The sequence below is a fragment of the Anser cygnoides genome, chromosome 1 (genome assembly GCF_040182565.1).
Source record: "Anser cygnoides isolate HZ-2024a breed goose chromosome 1, Taihu_goose_T2T_genome, whole genome shotgun sequence".
NCBI lineage: Eukaryota > Metazoa > Chordata > Aves > Anseriformes > Anatidae > Anser > Anser cygnoides.
Genome location: NC_089873.1, coordinates 199,058,131 through 199,066,987, shown reverse-complemented (window position 1 = coordinate 199,066,987; position 8,857 = coordinate 199,058,131). Strand labels below are relative to the sequence as shown.

The following is an 8,857-nucleotide window of genomic DNA, read 5'->3' as shown; positions in this document are numbered from 1 at the left end:
TAAATCCTCTAACAGACTTCCATACAGCGTACAAGATCACAAAACTGTGTCACTCATCACTGATAACTTATCTTGCTAGAGGCGTCAATATGAAAGACAAGCAAAAGACACAAGGAGAAAGACTTATATTAGTATTGCCAAGATTTAAGACTGGAGTTGTGTAAGAACCCACAGCAAATTCCTAAATTGAACAATTCCTCTTCCTCATGCATCTAAAACAAACGAAGAATGATTTATAAGAAACAAATACACAAATAAAAAAATATGAAAAATAAATACAAATTAGTAGAAAAAAATGCATACACACATATATTTGTACACCACAAAGGTCTAGAAAGCATTAACCAACGACATGGAGTCATTGAAGCAGAGAAAAATCTCGGAGAATGGGAACTGAACAACAGTTACTCACTTAATGCATACGTTAAAAAAAAAAAAAAAAAAGACCTCATTACTTGCCGAAGGGGTGGGAAAAAAGAGCAAGGAAAAAATGTATAGGAGGGCAGAGAAGCATTAAGTTAAAGCAGAAAGTTGTCGTTGCCAAAGGGAAAAAAAAAAAGGGGGGGGGGGGAGAAAGGAGGGGGGTTAAATCCTGAGGGTAGCCATTAAAGGCACGGAGTGGGAGCGCGCACTACGTGTAGGGATGGGCACGAAGCGGCCGAGGAAGCGAGAGCCCAACTCGCGGAGCGGCGAAGGGGGCGCGCAGCGGCGCGGAGCGGCGGCGAGGCGGGGCGCTGCGCTGCGCTCGGTCGAAGGGGTCTGCAATTAACAGCGGGGGGATGAAGGGAAACGGGGAGGGAAGGCGAGAAGGGGCTGCCGGAGCCGCGGCGCTGCAGCTGCCGACCCCCCGCCTGCTGCCCCGGTGTTTTTCCAGTTACCGCAGCCGCGGTGTGAAGGGGGAGAACGGGAGCCGGCAGCAGGGTGGAGGGTAGGGAGGGTCGTCCACGCTGGAGGGAAATAAAAAACGTTTCAGAAAAAATAAAAAATAATAATAATTTTTAAAAATCTATCTGTCTATCTATCTGGAAGGGGGTGGCAAGGAGGGGATGGGGGAGAAAGTGGTTTTCTGGGGAAAGCTGGTGGCTTGGGTTATAGGGGCGGGCAGCAGATCAGGGGAGAGCGCTTGCCAGGTCGCCCTCTTGCTTCACGCTCTGGGTCAGAGGAGTGGGGACGGGGAGAAAATCGAGGAGGAAGGTAGCGAGGAGAGGGAGAAGGAGGGATGGGGGGGGGGTCCGCGTGCGCTTAGGGGTAGGGGCGAGCCGCAGGCGGCGGTGTGAGATGGCACACAGATAACCACACACATCACACACACGCACGGACACACAGATATACCCACACACACGTCCGGCCGGGGGCGGGTACAGCCCCCACCGCCCCCCCGGGATCGGCAGGGGGAGGTGCCTTGGTCCCCCCCCCCCCCCCCGCCGGGGAGGGGGCACGGCGGGGCCGGGAGGGGCTCACGGGAGCTGCTGCCGCGAATGCCTTCTCCTGGGTCTCTTCATCAGTGAGCGAGGCGAGGAGAGGCGGTCGGGTCTGGAGAACTACCTCTGGATGGTTTAAAAAAAAAAAAAATTGCAGGAAAAAAAAAAAAAAAACAACTCCGCAATCCTCTGCTCCCCACAGGCTGAACAGCATAAGGGACTGCTATATTTGAGGCTGTCAGGAGGATGGGAGAGAGAGACTGAGAGTCAGGGCGAGAGAGAGACGGTGCCACAGCAGCGGTAAGTGTCTCTGCCATTCCCCCAGCCAGGCACTGATTTCCCTGGTTAGACTTTTGAGTGTGTGTAGATTATTTGTTGAAATATCCATCGCGGCATCTCTGTGAGCAGTCTGTTGTGAAGCCAGCAATGGTGAGAGATCCCATTTTTGGGCTTCTACTGCAGGGTTTATGTGTTTTGGTTTTTGTTTTGAATCTTGCATTGAAATTATTGTCATAATTGAGCAGAAAAGTTGAAGCAGAAATTACTGTGATCTGTTATATGCTTCCTGTCGTTTGAGTAGCTAGCAAACTACTGCAGTGAATGAGTTGTGAAGAGAGATGTAAGGCTCTTCGAACAAATACGTACTCTGGAGAAAGAATGCCTACCTTAATGTGCTAATTTTTTAATGTTTAGAAGAACTACCAAGCAAATGCTTGAGGGTGAAGCAAAATAATCTGGCATACTGAGTTTATGGTGAAGCACTAGAAGTTGTGTTGTGAAGTTCAGGATGGTACTTGACTTTGGGATAAACAATTATCTCCTTAATTAGAAAAGTGCAGTGCCAGAACTGTTCTCCTTTGCTGACAGGCAGAGGAGATGGAATTACATAAAGATGCGCTGATTTTTCCTTTCTGAGGTGAGGACAGTAGATAAGACTATTTGAAATGTCTATGAGCTAGCTAGATGAACTGAGAGTTATTCCTGTATCATGGAGTATGAAACTATGCTTCTATGTTTATCTCAGAAAAAAAATCACCATCCCTTACTCTATCTGTACTCGCTCAGATATTTAGTTTCATTCCTGCTGAGCACAGAAACTTCATAAAACATAAGAAACACAAGATAGTGTAATGTGACTACTAGAACTAAAGTTTTCTATGTGTGTTTTCTAGCCTTTAAGAAATTTAACATTTTAGCAAAGTTTGTTCTCATTTTTTTTTATTTTTTTAAGATAGTACTTTCCTTGAATGACACGTTTTCAATGTTGTTTTCAGTGAAGGACCTGATGCCATAATCTTGTACAGGAGTACAGCATTCCCATAGTCTTTGGTAGGCGTTGGATCAGACCCTGAAGTTTGAAACTACAAATAAATTACATGGTGACTGTAAGCCAAAAGCTAAGGGGAATTCCTGACAATTAAAATTTGGATGACATTTTCTGTTTAATAAAACTGCAATCAATTATTTCTGAGTTACAGTAGAACTCCTTCAGAAGTACTTTATGTAATCAATATTATGCTAAATCAGTTAATAATGATTAATATTATTACAGTGAACACCAAAAGAATTAGGAATAAATGGGCCATTACTTTAAGATACTATCAAATTATCTATCAGAATTTGTAAATATATCATTTTCATAAAATTTCTTTATCAAGTGTAGCATTTATCTGCAAAGTTTCGAGTACGAAAAGAGAAACATACATATAGATAGATTTCAGTATCGTGCAACTTGGGAAGAAGCTTACTTTCCAGTGTGAGGCATACTAAAAGGAAGACAGAAAACTGAGACATGAACTCTAGTAATTAAATAATATTTCATGTACAGTGGCCCTCTGTGGCAATATGCCTCTAACTATCTATTAAGAAAAGTGGTTAAGAAGACAAAGTCTTAGAAGGCAACAAATACATATATAAGAGGAGGTTGAAGTGTTAAATGTTCAGGAAGATGATAACAACTAACTAGTTTAAAAAGTGAACTATTCAGCATGCAGTACTTCTGTTTCATACGCTTACAGAACAAATGCCAATACAAAAAGTGAGAACTAGCGGTGTGTGACATAAAAGTGTGAAGACAGCTACAAATAGTCTGTAAAGTAGAGACCTCTAGATTGCAATTTTGTTGTTCAATATGAAGCTGAAGGTTATATTTTTAATTTTGGGTTAAAATCTTAAGGAATGTTAATTTAGTTTTATAACAAGGCCAGATGTAATAAGAATGAAATTAGGAAATAAAAAAAAAAATTCTGACTGGCTGAAGAACTTGTTGGAAAAGAAGTTTGAAAACAGATCTTGAGGAAAAATAACCTAGCAAATAAGGTAAAGAGGATGATTAAAAACTCAGCTGTTAGGAAATAATAAAGGGCAACTTTAAGAAATGAATAACTTAGAGGACTGTCAGCACAGATTCAATACAGGAAGGTCATGACTGGCAAATTTGCTTGAGTCCCCTGAATAAGTTGCTGACATGGTAGACTACTGGCGAATCAGTGATATGATTTATGGGGGTTTCAGAAAATGTCCAGTTCTGTGCTCCACACAATATTGATTTGGAAAGTAAATTTTGGAAGGAGTGCTGGAATGAATTCAAAACTGACTTAGAGATAGGGACCAGAGGGTGTCAGTAAAGGTAAGGAGCTATGGACGAAAGGAGGAGGTTAAAAGTATGATGCTTTAAGTGACAGTCTGAGATTCATTTTTCTTTTTTTTTTTGCTTGTTATGAAGCTGGCACGTTCAAAAAGAATAAATCTGGTTTGCTAGCAGTATAGAAAAATCTGTTCCACTGAACTGATTCAGAGCACTGGAAGTTTTCTGACTAGGTTAATGATATGAATATTGATTTTAAGTAATTAATGCAAGTCTTCACTAAAGGCATCATAGGAAGCTATATAAAATGTACATGCCAAAGGGCACTGAGTTAGTTGAGGTGGTTGGTTCAGTGACATTGCAAAAAAAAAATATTTTTTTTTGGTTGGCTTTTTTGTTTGTTTGTTTTGTTGTTGTTTGTTGTCTCTGTGTTTGAATGATTTGGTCTCTATGCATGTAACCTGAATGGTTCCTTTGGTTCCTCTGAATTCATTGTATAATTCACCACTCTTGATCCACTCCGTCCATATGCACCTGCTATCAGCTTGTGCTTTGCACTTTCTCTCAGTTTCAGGACCACCTCAATCATTTGAACAATTTCTCATACTCTAAAATACTAAACTGAAATCTACCACACAGTCTATACTGTGGCTTTAATTCCTGAGAGAAAATGTCAAATAGACATTTGTTTGTTAATATTATATTGGCAGGTGTTTCACAAAGTTTTTCTTCCTCCTTCTGCACATACCTTTTCTGATGCTTTTTGTTTTTCTTTGGGGTCAGTTACACCCTTGATTATCAACTCCTTAGCACTATACAAGGGGAAAATACTCTGTCTGGAAGTGATGGAGTCCCTACAGAGTTTTATCTTCTGAGCAATCTTGATCAATAACACTACATTAGAGGCTAGTGCCTTTTAAAAAATTATGAAATTGTTAGAACTTGGTAAGATGAATAGATTCTGATTCTACTTAAATTTAAGATTTCAAAACCATAAACTCATAATGTGTGCATATGTATGTATATCTGTATGTGTTTATACACACAGTGTATATTGGAGTAATGATGCTGTGTCTTTGCAAGCTGGAATGGAAGCAACAATAACATTTTCTGGTTAGCAGAAGGAAATGTAATCTGTTTGTTTTTATAATGAATTTCTTGGGTGATTTATGAAAGTATCCTTAATTGTATGAATCATAAGAAAATGTGATCTTTGCTTACATACTGCTTCCTAAAAGGGAGTTCAGAATGATTTTTCACTGTACTCTATAAAAGCTGCAAATCAAGTTTTAGGTGTTGCAAGTGGATGTAAAACAAGGGAATACAATTGTGGAATCTGTATGCTGGGAATATAATAAAACATTAGTATTACCATCCATGTTACAGCTGATGTTCTTTAATCACGCATGCCCATAATTATTCTGTGTAGTCATCCACTCAGACTAGCTCCTAAGCTTACAAAGGCATGAACTGTCAGAATGATGGGGTTATTCATGCTTTCATGTAGTAGTTACCAACATCATAGTTCACCTCTTTACATCTTTAGGACTAAACTTACATGTCAGTCTCTGGAAAAATTGATAACTTCTCCATTCCCATACCTGGAAATAGAGAACACATCATACTCTTTCCATCCATCAGAAACATCTTCTGGGAGTTTCCTTTTTCAGGATGCTCTTAAAGGTTCTATTGTAAATGATGTTAAACTGTGATGGTATCTTTGGAGAACCATCTGTTGCTGAAGCTAAAAGCAGGCAAATATTGAAGGTTGCTGAGAGGGGTAAAGGATAACAACTTTCCATTCAACATACAGAAAGGAGGACTTCAGCCTCCTTGTGAGTGAGAAACACTGAATATTTAATAGCTAGAAGTTTAAGATTTACTATGTATTCAGTGGGATCCTAGCCTGTAAATCATTTTGGTGAAGACTAAATGTACAGTTTTCTAATTGATGTAGACATATTATCAGCTCAGTCTTTTAAGCATCTTCTCTTACTGAGTTACTACAATTTGAAAGAATTCATGAACCCCATTTTATTTTTATTTTTTTTATAGTCTTCATTAAGTATGTGATGGACAGGGATTGCCCTGTGAATGTAACGTTTCTGGTTACTAACAGCCTATTACACCAATGCATTCAACCAAGAGTAGTAGCTACACAGATGGGCAGGTGAATGAAAAAGACTTTATGGTTAAAACGGACATATCCAGAAGATACGTTGCAATAACCTGCCCCCAAAATATGCTTTCAAAGCTGAGTAAGGCAAGGAGCTTTACAGAAATTTACTTTTTGACAAAATGATTAACTGTTGCTTTTTTGAGCACACATGCATTATATTTTCTAAAAGACAACCAGTTATGCCCATTATCATACTCCATATTCTGTCATGCTATCTAGTCTCACTCAATTATTTGTCAGTCTCCACACAGACCTGAAACTTAGTGAACAAAACCACATGAAAATGAGTCAACAAATATATATTTCACCTCTTCTTTTGAGATGTTTGTCATAGAGAACATTTTCCAAAAGTGAAGTATTTTAGTCACAAAAAAAAAAAAAAAAAAGATTCTGAACATGCTGGAAAACTTTTCTGGCATTCAGCACTGTTGGTCTGACAGAGTCAATCAGCTTTGTCATATTTGCATTATTGTGATTCAATCAGGATTATTCATTTACTTTTACATTTTGTCATTCTTTCTTGCAATGTCTTTGGTGGGAGCACTTGAACAGTTTCTGGAATGGATGAAAATACTGAAAATTTACTGAGCCTGATCTTGTTGCTATATAGGAATTTCAGTATGCCTAGCACACAAAGATGTGGTTGTTTTCCAGACAAGCATTTGAACTTCTGGACATAGACACAGATTAAAAATCTGCTTAGTTTTTTTTTGTTTTTTTCATTTGGTTAGTTGTTTGGTCAGTTTGTTTGCTTTTCTGTGCTTACTATTTTCTTTTGCCCAAGCATTTGCTGCTTGGAATATTACACTTATACAGCCTCCTTTCTGGACCAAATTAATGATATCAAACGTTGTCTCTAAGGTTGCAAATATATACTTTCAAAGCTGAAAAAATTCAGGCATAGTTCTGAACCTACTATTTAAGTTACTTTGATGTACAGTTCACTGACTGCATATATAAATTCTAGGCATAACATATAGTAGTAGGTACATATATTTACAAAAATGCAGAAGCCAGTTTAAAATGCAGATGACACAAATGTCTAATTCACATCAGAAGTCCATACTAAATAACATTTATATCAGAATTCTGATTGCCATAGAAGATGTGTTGTTTTATTAGCAATGTCCTCTGACTCTATTATAAGCCTTATCATTATCATCATCATAGCAACTAGGTACTATAATCATAAATCAAGATTGCATTGTACTAGGAGCTGTAAACACAAAATGGTCCCTGAATCAAATAACGTATGGCTTAACTCAAGAGCTCTTCCCTTTTTGTGATTATTTGTGACATTTTAAAAGCTTACATCTAAGGGAATACACCTGTGTCTCACAGCCCTGCAACCACGGTCATGTTCAGACTTCAAGATCACCTCCCAGACTGGGGGGGGGGGGGGGGGATATGATCTGCAACATTATGATGTGCACTGATCACATACACATGCTATAAAATGTCTTGAACATTTGCCTGAGTTCATTGTACCAGCAGTCCACAACAATTACTTCTGAGATGCATACTTAAAACTTCTTTTCTAAATTATTCATTCTTCAGCTTTCCAAAATTTCATGCAGAACAACCTTTGTTAAAAACAAGTATTTGGCTTTTTGTATTAGATTCTATTAGAAGGTAAGTTCTCCTTATTAAAACATTGCATTTGTTTTTGTCAATCCGAAAAATAAGTATAGAGAAACCAAAGACTTTACTCACTGCTGTGCAAAGGCCAAGTTTTTTTTGATTTTTTTTTTTTAACTTCGGCACATCTGAGATGATACAATTGCTTGATTTTTCAGTCTCATGCTTCGCTACATGCTCAAAATGTTCTTCTCCACTGTAACATATGCAGTGTCATGTATTATTGCTTACATAAAACTCAGCTCGGGGAATCTGGGAATAAAGTCTTGACTTTTCTGATGTCATAACATCTATTTGATGAGTGTGTGCACAGCTTCTTAACTCAAAAACAGTTGTGTAGTATTTCTTCTATCTAGACTTTGGGAGATGAAGGTTGGACATTGAAATAGCTTCAGGCTGAGGAAGACTGACTGTTACACAGTTTTGAGAAAAGGCATAATTGAAAACATAGACCACATCAGATAACGAGGCAGGATAATTTATTAAGAGGACCATTGGCACACAAAGAGATAATTTAGAAAACATGATATATAGCTGAAATGTCTGCAGTCTTGTTTCCCCCCTTGCATATCACAACTGACTGATTGCTAACACCTAAGTATTTATTTGCCTTATCAATCACTCTGTGTCGTGAGTCATTCTCTGATGGGCATAATCCTCTGTTTGTGACTTCACAAAGCATCTCTGGAGGAAATTTGAATGTCATCAGCAACAAATTGAGACATTACTGAAGGCATCAGGTAGCAGGAGGGTGTTTGTATAAGGGGTGTATTAATCAACAACAAGAGAAAATACGTAGCATCAACGTAGAATAATTTAGTTGAATTTGGAATAAATTCTAGCATATTTTCTGAAAAGTAGAAGCAAGACAGTTAGACTGATTGATCAAGTCCTGCAATAAGCCCCCCCCCCCTTTTTTTTTCTGGAAAATTAACAAGAAATGTCAAGCAAGTTGAGAAGCATTCAGCACCCGGGAGTATTAATGATTATAACCTTAGAAAGGTCATCTACCTCCAGAAGTTACCTGTTCAA

The 8,857-nt window shown here is 38.6% G+C and overlaps 1 protein-coding gene across 3 annotated transcripts in view; it reads left to right on the top strand.

Annotated features, from left to right (window-relative positions):
* Positions 1 to 571: 571 nt before the first annotated feature.
* CNTN5 (contactin 5) overlaps positions 572 to 8,857 on the top strand; it is a 682,193-nt gene continuing 673,907 nt past the window's right edge. Inside the window, exons 1-2 of one of the 3 annotated variants that reach the window (XM_066989851.1) lie at positions 572 to 757; positions 1,624 to 1,721. The gene's annotated coding sequence lies outside the window, so the exon portion shown is untranslated. The other 2 variants (XM_066989852.1, XM_066989850.1) reach the window with 2 other exon arrangements.